The sequence below is a fragment of the Cherax quadricarinatus genome, chromosome 56 (assembly GCF_038502225.1).
Source record: "Cherax quadricarinatus isolate ZL_2023a chromosome 56, ASM3850222v1, whole genome shotgun sequence".
Lineage (NCBI taxonomy): Eukaryota > Metazoa > Arthropoda > Malacostraca > Decapoda > Parastacidae > Cherax > Cherax quadricarinatus.
In genome coordinates, this window is record NC_091347.1 from 21,515,653 (window position 1) to 21,527,902 (window position 12,250).

Below are 12,250 nucleotides of genomic sequence, written 5' to 3' on the forward strand. Positions count from 1 at the left end.
CAAATAACCCGCACATAAAAGAGAAAAGCTTACGACGACGTTTCGGTCCGACTTTGTCAATGGTCCAAGTCGGACCGAAACGTCGTCGTAAGCTTCTCTCTTTTATGTGCGGGTTATTTGTGTATTGTGTACAGATCTTCATCTTTCCACGACTCGTGTTGTTTTTTTCAGTCAGCTAATCCACAGGGACCTATTTACTATTAGGTGAGTGGAAACACATTCCACGTCTCCACCCGTCCCAGGATCGAACTCGGGTACTTTGGTTGTAAGCCGTAAGCTATACTGAGGAATCACAGGCCTTCTAAAATACACTAAATTTATCAAGTGTCTGAAGACATGTTACATTAAATAATTAATTTGATATTACCAAAATATTTACAAAATAAAAGTAAATTGTTTATTTAGTATTAACTAAATATTCATATTGATTATAGCTTGAATTTGCATACACTTATTTAATAAATCAACTACGACGAAAAACAAATTTCAGGGGAAACTTTGCTATTTTCACAATGTCTTCAGAATCTGTTGTCATGATCACCAACAAACACTCAGTAATTACCGTGATTTTTTTTGTACCTCAAATATCGCATTTTTTCAGAGACATGCGAGTCATATTTTACTATGATCTATAGTACGCTGAGACTAAAGTAATAATTATGAATGTCGCAAGAACATCAGACCAGGAGGAATCATATTCACTTTTTTTTTTGTTTTTGTGTTGATGGTTGTGGTTCACACTTTGGAATGCTGATGATGGGCAGCAACAGCTTGATCAGTCAGGCCAACAACCAGGAGGTGAGGTCATGTACTGGGCCGCGGGGACGCTGACCTCCGGAAGAGACTAGGGGTAACTCCAGAAAATGTAAAATAAATACATAAACACAATATTTATGACATTTATTAACAGGTGTTTCGCCCAGTCCAGTCAGCGAAACGTTCAAATAAAGTGTTGTACAGGAAGTCTTATTTTATAGTTTATTTTATACTGATAATATCAGTATTTGCTTCACAAGATGACACACAGCTCCTGGCACTTGAGGGCCTGATTACTTACAAAGCTGAGGGACTGATTACTTCCAAGGCTGTGGGACTGATTACTTCCAAGGCTGAGGGACTGAGTACTTCCAAGGCTGTGGAACTGATTACTACCAAGGCTGTGGGACTGATTACTTCCAAGGCTGAGGGACTGATTACTTACAAGGCTGAGGGACTGATTACTTCCAAGGCTGAGGGACTGATTACTTCCAAGGCTGTGGAACTGATTACTTCCAAGGCTGTGGGACTGATTACTTCCAAGGCTGAGGGACTGATTACTTCCAAGGCTGTGGGACTGATTACTTCCAAGGCTGAGGGACTGATTACTTACAAGGCTGAGGGACTGATTACTTACAAGGCTGAGGGACTGATTACTTCCGAGGCTGAGGGACTGATTACTTCCAAGGCTGAGGGACTGATTACTTCCAAGGCTGAGGGACTGATTACTTACAAGGCTGAGGGACTGAGTACTTACAAGGCTGAGGGACTGATTACTTACACGGCTGAGGGACTGATTACTTCCAAGGCTGAGGGACTGATTACTTCCAAGGCTGAGGGACTGATTACTTCCAAGGCTGAGGGACTGATTACTTCCAAGGCTGAGGGACTGATTACTTCCAAGGCTGAGGGACTGATTACTTCCAAGGCTGTGGGACTGATTACTTCCAAGGCTGAGGGACTGCTTACCTCCAATGCTGAGGCACAGATTACCTCCAATGCTGAGGGACTGATTACCTCCAATGCTGAGGGACAGATTACCTCCAATGCTGAGGGACTGATTACCTCGAATGCTGAGGGACTGATTACCTCCAAGGCTGAGGGACTGATTGCCTCCAATGCTGAGGGACAGATTACCTCCAATGCTGAGGGACTGATTACCTCCAATGCTGAGGGAATGATTACCTCCAAGGCTGTGGGACAAATTACCTCCAATGCTGAGGGACTGATTACCTCCAAGGCTGAGGGAATGATTACCTCCAAGGCTGAGGGACAGATTACCTCCAATGCTGAGGGACTGATTACCTCAAAGGCTGAGGGACTGATTACCTCCAAGGCTGAGGGACTGATTACTTCCAAGGCTGAGGGACTGATTACTTCCAAGGCTGAGGGACAGATTACCTCCAAGGCTGAGGGACTGATTACCTCCAAGGCTGAGGGAATGATTACCTCCAAGGCTGAGGGAATGATTGCCTCCAAGGCTGAGGGACTGATTACTTCCAAGGCTGAGGGACTGATTACCTCCAAGGCTGAGGGGCTGATTACTTCCAAGGCTGAGGGACTGATTACTTACAAGGCTGAGGGACTGATTACTTGCAAGGCTGAGGGGCTGATTACTTACAAGGCTGAGGGACTGAGTACTTACAATGCTGAGGGACTGATTACTTCCAAGGCTGAGGGACTGATTACTTACAAGGCTGAGGGACTGATTACTTACAAGGCTGAGGGACTGATTACTTACAAGGCTGAGTGACTGAGTACTTACAAGGCCGAGGGACTGATTGCATACAAGGCTGAGGGACTGATTACTTCTAAGGCTGAGGGACTGATTACTTCCAAGGCTGATGGACTGATTACTTACAAGGCTGAGGGACTGATTACTTCCAGGGCTGAGGGACTGATTACTTCCAAGGCTGAGGGACTGATTACTTCCAAGGCTGAGGGACTGCTTACCTCCAATGCTGAGGGACTGATTACTTCCAAGGCTGAGGGACTGATTACCTCCAAGGCTGAGGGACTGATTACCTCCAATGCTGAGGGACTGATTACTTCCAAGGCTGAGGGACTGATTACCTCCAATGCTGAGGGACAGATTACCTCCAATGCTGAGGGACTGATTACCTCCAAGGCTGAGGGACTGATTACCTCCAAGGCTGAGGGACTGATTACTTCCAAGGCTGAGGGACAGATTACCTCCAAGGCTGAGGGAATGATTACCTCCAAGGCTGTGGGACAAATTACCTCCAATGCTGAGGGACTGATTACCTCCAAGGCTGAGGGATTGATTACCTCAAAGGCTGAGGGAACGATTACCTCCAAGGCTGAGGGACTGATTACTTCCAAGGCTGAGGGACTGATTACTTCCAAGGCTGAGGGACAGATTAACTCCAAGGCTGAGGGACTGATTACCTCCAAGGCTGACGATTACCTCCAAGGCTGAGGGACTGATTACTTCCAAGGCTGAGGGACTGATTACTTCCAAGGCTGAGGGACAGATTAACTCCAAGGCTGAGGGACTGATTACCTCCAAGGCTGAGGGAATGATTACCTCCAAGGCTGAGGGAATGATTGCCTCCAAGGCTGAGGGACTGATTAGTTCCAAGGCTGAGTGACTGATTACTTCCAAGGCTGAGGGACTGATTACCTCCAAGGCTGAGGGGCTGATTACTTCCAAGGCTGAGGGACTGATTACTTCCAAGGCTGAGGGACTGATTACTTCCAAGGCTGAGGGACTGATTACTTCCAAGGCTGAGGGACTGATTACTTACAAGGCTGAGGGACTGATTACTTACAAGGCTGAGGGACTGAGTACTTACAAGGCTGAGGGACTGAGTACTTACAAGGCTGAGGGACCGATTTCTTACAAGGCTGAGGGACTGATTACTTCTAAGGCTGAGGGACTGATTACTTCCAAGGCTGATGGACTGATTACTTACAAGGCTGAGGGACTGATTACTTCCAGGGCTGAGGGACTGATTACTTCCAATGCTGAGGGACTGATTACTTCCAAGGCTGAGGGACTGATTACTTACAAGGCTGAAGGACTGATTACTTTCAAGGCTGAGGGACTGATTACCTCCAAGGCTGAGGGAACGATTACCTCCAAGGCTGAGGGAATGATTACCTCCAAGGCTGAGGGACTGATTACCTTCAAGGCTGAGGGACTGATTACCTCCAAGGCTGAGGGACTGATTACCTCCAAGGCTGAGGCACAGATTACCTCCAAGGCTGAGGGAATGATTACCTCCATGGCTGAGGGACAGATTACTTCCAAGGCTGAGGGACAGATTACCTCCAAGGCTGAGGGAATGATTACCTCCAAGGCTGAGGGACAGATTACTTCCAAGGCTGAGGGACAGATTACCTCCAAGGCTGAGGGACAGATTACCTCCAAGGCTGAGGGACTGATTACTTCCAAGGCTGAGGGACAGATTACCTCCAAGGCTGAGGGACAGATTACCTCCAAGGCTGAGGGACTGATTACCTCCAAGGCTGAAGAAATGATTACCTCCATGGCTGAGGGAATGATTACCTCCAAGGCTGAGGGACAGATTACTTCCAAGGCTGAGGGACAGATTACCTCCAAGGCTGAGGGAATGATTACCTCCAAGGCTGAGGGACAGATTACTTCCAAGGCTGAGGGACAGATTACCTCCAAGGCTGAGGGACAGATTACCTCCAAGGCTGAGGGACTGATTACTTCCAAGGCTGAGGGACAGATTACCTCCAAGGCTGAGGGACTGATTACCTCCAAGGCTGAGGGACTGATTACCTCCAAGGCTGAGGGACAGATTACCTCCAAGGCTGAGGAACAGATTACCTCCAAGGCTGAGGGACAGATTAACTCCAAGGCTGAGGGACAGATTACCTCCAAGGCTGAGGGACAGATTACCTCCAAGGCTGAGAGACTGATTACCTCCAAGGCTGAGGGACAGATTACCTCCAAGGCTGAGGGACAGATTACCTCCAAGGCTGAGGGACAGATTACCTCCAAGGCTGAGGGACAGATTACCTCCAAGGCTGAGGGACTGATTACCTCCAAGGCTGAGGGACAGATTACCTCCAAGGCTGAGGGACAGATTACCTCCAAGGCTGAGGGACAGATTACCTCCAAGGCTGAGGGACAGATTACCTCCAAGGCTGAGGGACAGATTACCTCCAAGGCTGAGGGACAGATTACCTCCAAGGCTGAGGGACAGATTACCTCCAAGGCTGAGGGACAGATTACCTCCAAGGCTGAGGGACAGATTACCTCCAAGGCTGAGGGACTGATTACCTCCAAGGCTGAGGGACAGATTACCTCCAAGGCTGAGGGACAGATTACCTCCAAGGCTGAGGGACTGATTACCTCCAAGGCTGAGGGACTGATTACCTCCAAGGCTGAGGGACTGATTACCTCCAAGGCTGAGGGACAGATTACCTCCAAGGCTGAGGGACTGATTACCTCCAAGGCTGAGGGAATGATTACCTCCAAGGCTGAGGGACAGATTACCTCCAAGGCTGAGGGACAGATTACCTCCAAGGCTGAGGGACAGATTACCTCCAAGGCTGAGGGACTGATTACTTCCAAGGCTGAGGGACAGATTACCTCCAAGGCTGAGGGACTGATTACCTCCAAGGCTGAGGGACTGATTACCTCCAAGCTGAGGGACAGATTACCTCCAAGGCTGAGGAACAGATTACCTCCAAGGCTGAGGGACAGATTAACTCCAAGGCTGAGGGACAGATTACCTCCAAGGCTGAGGGACTGATTAACTCCAAGGCTGAGGGACAGATTACCTCCAAGGCTGAGGGACTGATTACCTCCAAGGCTGAGGGACAGATTAACTCCAAGGCTGAGGGACAGATTACCTCCAAGGTTGAGGGACAGATTACCTCCAAGGCTGAGGGACTGATTACCTCCAAGGCTGAGGGACTGATTACCTCCAAGGCTGAGGGACAGATTACCTCCAAGGCTGAGGGACTGATTAACTCCAAGGCTGAGGGACAGATTACCTCCAAGGCTGAGGGACTGATTACCTCCAAGGCTGAGGGACATTATCTCATGTTTTGTATACAGTTCTCCTGTCTTCCATTCTTGCCCTAGAATTTTTATTGATAAAGCCACTGGATGGCGGAACGTCTACAATAAAGATACCCAGATGTTACACTTGTGTTTAATTTTCAACGAGTAACCTTCCTAGGAACATTATTATTATTATTATTATTAAATATTCGCCGGATACCTCTTTAGGGATGTCTGAGACACTCCCATGGGAGGAGGCACAAGTTCCTCATTTTGGGACCAACTGAGCCTAGCCACAAGCTACCTGGTCTGTCATAGAATGACAGTCTTGTGAGCTGTAAGCTTCAATATTTAGGCATGGTGTCGATTCCTAGGAACATCCATCAAAGGAAGACAAATGATCATAACTTTTGAATTTTGGCTTTGTTGGTGTAAATTTGTTAATTTATTAACATTTTATAATAATTTGGTGACCCACCTCGGCATGATAGTGGTTTTCTTTGTACCAATTATATTATGAGATGTTAATTTTTTATTTTGAGTTTGATTAGAATTTTCGGATTCTGTGCGAAAACTGGAGAATGTATTTTCTGATCGGTTTCCAACTTTTAGCTTCACACTGATTTTCGTATATCTAATTTCCTGTTTTGATAAAAACTTTTTTGTTTATTAAGTAAGTAAGTATTCAGGTATACATAAATATAGTTACATAGAATTATGGTACATAGCAGCATATGTGTAGACAACCTGGGATAACCCAAAATAGTCAGACTGACTTATTTCCATTGGGATCCTTTTATTATTATACTATGAAGGAGATAATATCTTATTATTCTATAAAGGATATATACTAGGAATAAGGTAAACTGAGTTATTTATATTTACATGTGTGTTAGCTAAAAAAATAAAAATTAATTCTCTTCCCTTTCTGTCGGTACATTCATTAGGTAGCTTTTGGCAGTCTTCTTAAACTGGTTCATGCTATGACTGGCTTTGACATGTGCAGGTAGTCTATTCCATTCCTTTATTACTGTACAATAAAAGGTGTTTGAAGCCTGGCCACTGACTGTGGGTACTACAAAGTTGTGTTCTCTCCCCCTGGTACTATGATTGCTTTGGTTCCCGACCTTGACAAAATTAGCAGCAAGACATTCTGGACACTTTGTGAGTAATTATATAAAGTTGATTAAACTTCATTTGTAATTCATCCTGGCCTACATGTTCTCTTGTACCCAGGTCCAGGATGAATCTTTCCAAACCATACCACAGAGGGGGGAGGGTGTTTATAACTCTGATCGTGGGTTCTAACCCCGCCCGTGGTATGGTTTGTTTGCAATCGTGTCATTACGATTTCGTGAGTCATGAATCTTACCATTTTGTTCTGGGTGATTTGCAGTCTATCTTTCAGTTTTTTTTTGTTTAGGCAGAGTACCATGAAGAGCAAACGTAGTCCATATGACATTGTATATAGGCTAGACATAGGGTCCTGCGAGCCTCGGTAGACACTGTGCTGGTCTATAGAGGAACTTCAGTCTGACAATAGCTGTCCTTACCACACTGTTCCCTCTCAATATCAATTCAGCATATCCAATTGTTGTAATTCATCATGTAATTCATCATGATGTAATTCATCCAGGATGAATCTTACCATTTTATTTTGGGTGATTTGTAGTCTATATTTCATTTGTGTGTGTGTGTGTCACGGCAGAGTACCATGTATTGTGTTTAGAGACAGGTCTGGGTTTATTTTGATGTGTAGGCGCCATATACCAATTTTTTGAAAGAAATTGGAAAAATTTAAATGGTGGTTTTCAAATATGTGATGATCTTTTGTGCTAATGCTCCAGTCTTATTAGATTCACGCTATAACTTCTGAGTAGTTTTAGGTTTAAAATATTGGCATACTAAGGGACACGGGTCTCTGTGTGATAACTAAAGAATGCCTCTTCAGAGTGGCTTTAAACTTTCAAAGGTGGTATAGTGAGTTTCCTTGATGCTGTTGAAGGGTTCTTCATCCAAGAAATTGAACCTGATTTCTCCATCTTAGAATGGAACCTCATTGCTCTCCATCCCCTCAGGCGCTATATAGTGGAAGGTTCAAATTGGTTTTGGGTTGTGTAGGTACCAACTTGCTATTTATACTGGAGTTTACCTGGAGAGAGTTCCGGGGGTCAACGCCCCCGCGGCCCGGTCTGTGACCAGGCCTCCTGGTGGACCAGAGCCTGATCAACCAAGCTGTTACTGCTGGCTGCACGCAATCCAACGTACGAGCCACTGCCCGGCTGGTCAGGAACCGACTTTAGGTGCTTGTCCACTGCCAGCTTGAAGACTGCCAGGGGTCTATTGGTAATCCCCCTTATGTATGCTGGGAGGTAGTTGAACAGTCTCGGGCCCCTGACACTTATTGTATTGTCTCTTAACGTGCTAGTGACACCCATACTTTTCATTGGGGAGATGTTGCATACTGACCAAACTATGATACCAATTTCCATGTGATAATTAGTAAACGTCTCTTGTGCTTTGTTTCATACCTTTAACACTGATACCTGACACCCAGAGATGCGTATCTCATTATATAAGCACCGAAAAGTGTGAATATCAGAGTTAAAGGATCCCAGTGGAAATAAGTCACTTTGATCTTTTTGGGTTATCTTAGGTTCTCTACACATATGCTGCTATGTATGATAACCTAATGTAACTGTATTTGTGTATACCTGAATAAACTTACTTATAATCCCTCTACGAGGTATAAAGGTGTCCTTGACTGGTGGTGAACAGATGACATGCAGCCTTAATGACTCTCGTATAGTCAATAAGATTTAAATTTTATAAAGCAACTAACATACTGGTAATATGGTTTGGGTACAGTGTTTCTGAGGAACGTATGAAGGAGGGGCGGTGACAGTCCCACCATAGGATAATATACAGGCTGTCTGCGCTGATGGTTTCCTTAACACTGACAGTGGGACAACAGGAAGTAATGTTACGTACTATAATTTAAAGGTGCATTAGAATTAATAATTGAGCTTCCACCTGAGTTGTTTGCCATACTTGTTTTTAAGCTTGTGTAAACTGTGACTGCACGCAGTTTAATTGTTACGACTCTCATTATTTACTCTAAATATTCTGATCAAGCATTAAATGAAAAGAATATTGAGAATTTTTGAGGTTGCATTCCACACTGTATAGTACTATATTCTTTAAATATATAGTGTGATTTTTTAAAATATATGACTAGTATCTCTTTCTGTTATGACCTCTTGTAATCCTGTTTTATGCTTTATCGCTCAAAGGATGAAGTAGATGGCTAAATAAGGTTCGTCAGGAAACAGGACAAGTGTTTCCTGATGCGGGTCTTAGATGATGACCCACAACTGGAGCTGCCAGTACACAATAAAATAACCACTCAGGTGACACAATTAAACTGACAGCTTCATTTTTGTGATATTGCAAGAACAGTCTTTCATACCTAAAGCTGAAGAACCTCTTTGGCTAGCCAGGTGACCACAAAAAGCTAGACGACCACGACACAAGGAGCAGGGAAGTTACTCGCTCAGGAGCTTGTGAGAGTGATCAGTGAGATCCCCTACTGAAGTGGTGCTACTTTCCAATACACCCTGCTCATCCCCACACCGCCCTCCGCCACACAAAACCAGTATTAGTAAGGTGCTGGACAGCTTACCCTTCGTGTAATTTTACCGCATCCTACCAGTATTCTAAGTTTGCACGACCCCCTATCAACAATCTACAACGTTTCTAGCACACCCTACCAACATTCTACGACGGTTTCGCCACACCCAACCAACACAACACTACGACGTTTTTACCACCCCTACCAACAATCTACGACGTTTTTACCACACCCAATCAACTCTACTACGTTTCTATCACACCTTGGCAACGTTCCCTTCACCCCATACCATCAGGCATCAACACAAACACACACTTGTCCAGTTTCTAATGATAATTTCTCTATTTCTACAAGTATATGTATAACGTATACAGGACTAGCTGACATCAGCGACATACTACTACATAGAAAGTCACCTGTGAATACATGGAGAGGATTTCGGGGGTCAACGCCCCCGCGGCTCATTTCACAGAGTATTTCTGGCAAATTAGGTCAGTATTGTCCCAGGATACGACCCACACCAGTCGACTAACACCCAGGTACCTATTACTACTGATGGGTGAACATAGACAACCGGTGTAAGGAAACACGTCCTATGTTTCCACCCCTTCAACAGGAATCGAACCCGGACCCTCATAGTGTGAAGAGTAATTGAGGTGTTTTATCTCCGTTATGCGCTCCGTGAAGGTTCTCTGTACATTTTCTAGGTCAGCAATTTCACCTGCCTTGAAAGGTGCTGTTAGTGTGCAGCAATATTCCAGCCTAGATAGAACAAGTGACCTGAAGAGTGTCATCATGGGCTTGGCCTCCCTAGTTTTGAAGGTTCTCATTATCCATCCTGTCATTTTTCTAGCAGATGCGATTGATACAATGTTATGGTCCTTGAAGGTGAGATCCTCCGACATGATCACTCCCAGGTCTTTGACGTTGGTGTTTCGCTCTATTTTGTGGCCAGAATTTGTTTTGTACTCTGATGAAGATTTAATTTCCTCGTGTTTACCATATCTGAGTAATTGAAATTTCTCATCGTTGAACTTCATATTGTTTTCTGCAGCCCACTGAAAGATTTGGTTGATGTCCGCCTGGAGCCTTGCAGTGTCTGCAATGGAAGACACTGTCATGCAGATTCGGGTGTCGTCTGCAAAGACACGGTGCTGTGGCTGACATCCTTGTCTATGTCGGATATGAGGATGAGGAACAAGATGGGAGCAAGTACTGTGCCTTGTGGAACAGAGCTTTTCACCGTAGCTGCCTCGGACTTTACTCTGTTCACTACTACTCTCTGTGTTCTGTTAGTGAGGAAATTATAGATCCATCGACCGACTTTTCCTGTTATTCCTTTAGCACGCATTTTGTGCGCTATTACGCCATGGTCACACTTGTCGAAGGCTTTTGCAAAGTCTGTATATATTACATCTGCATTCTTTTTGTCTTCTAGTGCATCTAGGACCTTGTCGTAGTGATCCAATAGTTGAGACAGACAGGAGCGACCTGTTCTAAACCCATGTTGCCCTGGGTTGTGTAACTGATGGGTTTCTAGATGGGTGGTGATCTTGCTTCTTAGGACCCTTTCAAAGATTTTTATGATATGGGATGTTAGTGCTATCGGTCTGTAGTTCTTTGCTGTTGCTTTACTGTCCCCTTTGTGGAGTGGGGCTATGTCTGTTGTTTTTAGTAACTGTGGGACGACCCCCGTGTCCATGCTCCCTCTCCATAGGATGGTAAAAGCTCGTGATAGGGGCTTCTTGCAGTTCTTGATGAACACGGAGTTCCATGAGTCTGGCCCTGGGGCAGAGTGCATGGGCATGTCATTTATCGCCTGTTCGAAGTCATTTGGCGGCAGGATAACATCAGATAGGCTTGTGTTAACCAAATTCTATGGCTCTCTCATAAAAAATTCATTTTGATCTTCGACTCAGTCTGGTTAGCGGCTTGCTAAAAACTGAGTCATATTGGGACTTGAGTAGCTCACTCATTTTCTTGCTGTCATCTGTGTAGGACCCATCTTGTTTAAGTAGGGGCCCAATACTGGACGTTGTTCTCGACTTTGATTTGTCATAGGAGAAGAAATACTTTGGGTTTCTTTCGATTTCATTTATGGCTTTTAGTTCTTCCCGCGATTCCTGACTCCTATAAGTTTCCTTTAGCTTAAGTTCGATGCTTGCTATTTCTCTGACCAGTGTCTCCCTACGCATTTCAGATATATTGACCTCTTTTAGCCTCTCTGTTATTCTTTTCCGTCGCCTGTAAAGGGAGCGCCTGTCTCTTTCTATTTTACATCTACTCCTCCTTTTTCTTAGAGGAATAAGCCTTGTGCATACATCGAGTGCCACCGAGTTAATCTGTTCTAGGCATAAGTTGGGGTCTGTGTTTGTATACACTTATGATGCAATTTTATCTAGTAATAAATATATACCAACATGTTAATCTTCATAAGAGTTTACATATGTCGGAACTTTACGTGCTGGGTTAACATGGGTCCTGAGTATACATGTGAGTCAAGACACATACCATGGTCTATCTTCCACGTGATATTGTACTTATTTACGTTTCTATTTATGATTCATTACCTTTGTAAGTTGCTCAGCCATCATAACTTTGGGGTCCAGTTCCTGGACCCATTATGCACCTCTGTAATCTTTTGACTACCACCCGCACCATGGTTATGGGCTGCATAATAAACATATTAAACTATTAATGACCAGTTTCATGCCATGTTTCTCACAGACCTCAGTGTGTAGACTTAAATATTACAGACCTAAAAATACCACAGACCACACAACACAACAAAGGTATTTGCTCTAAAAAGCCTCAGACCACACAACACTAGATATTAAACACTGAGATTACAAATAACA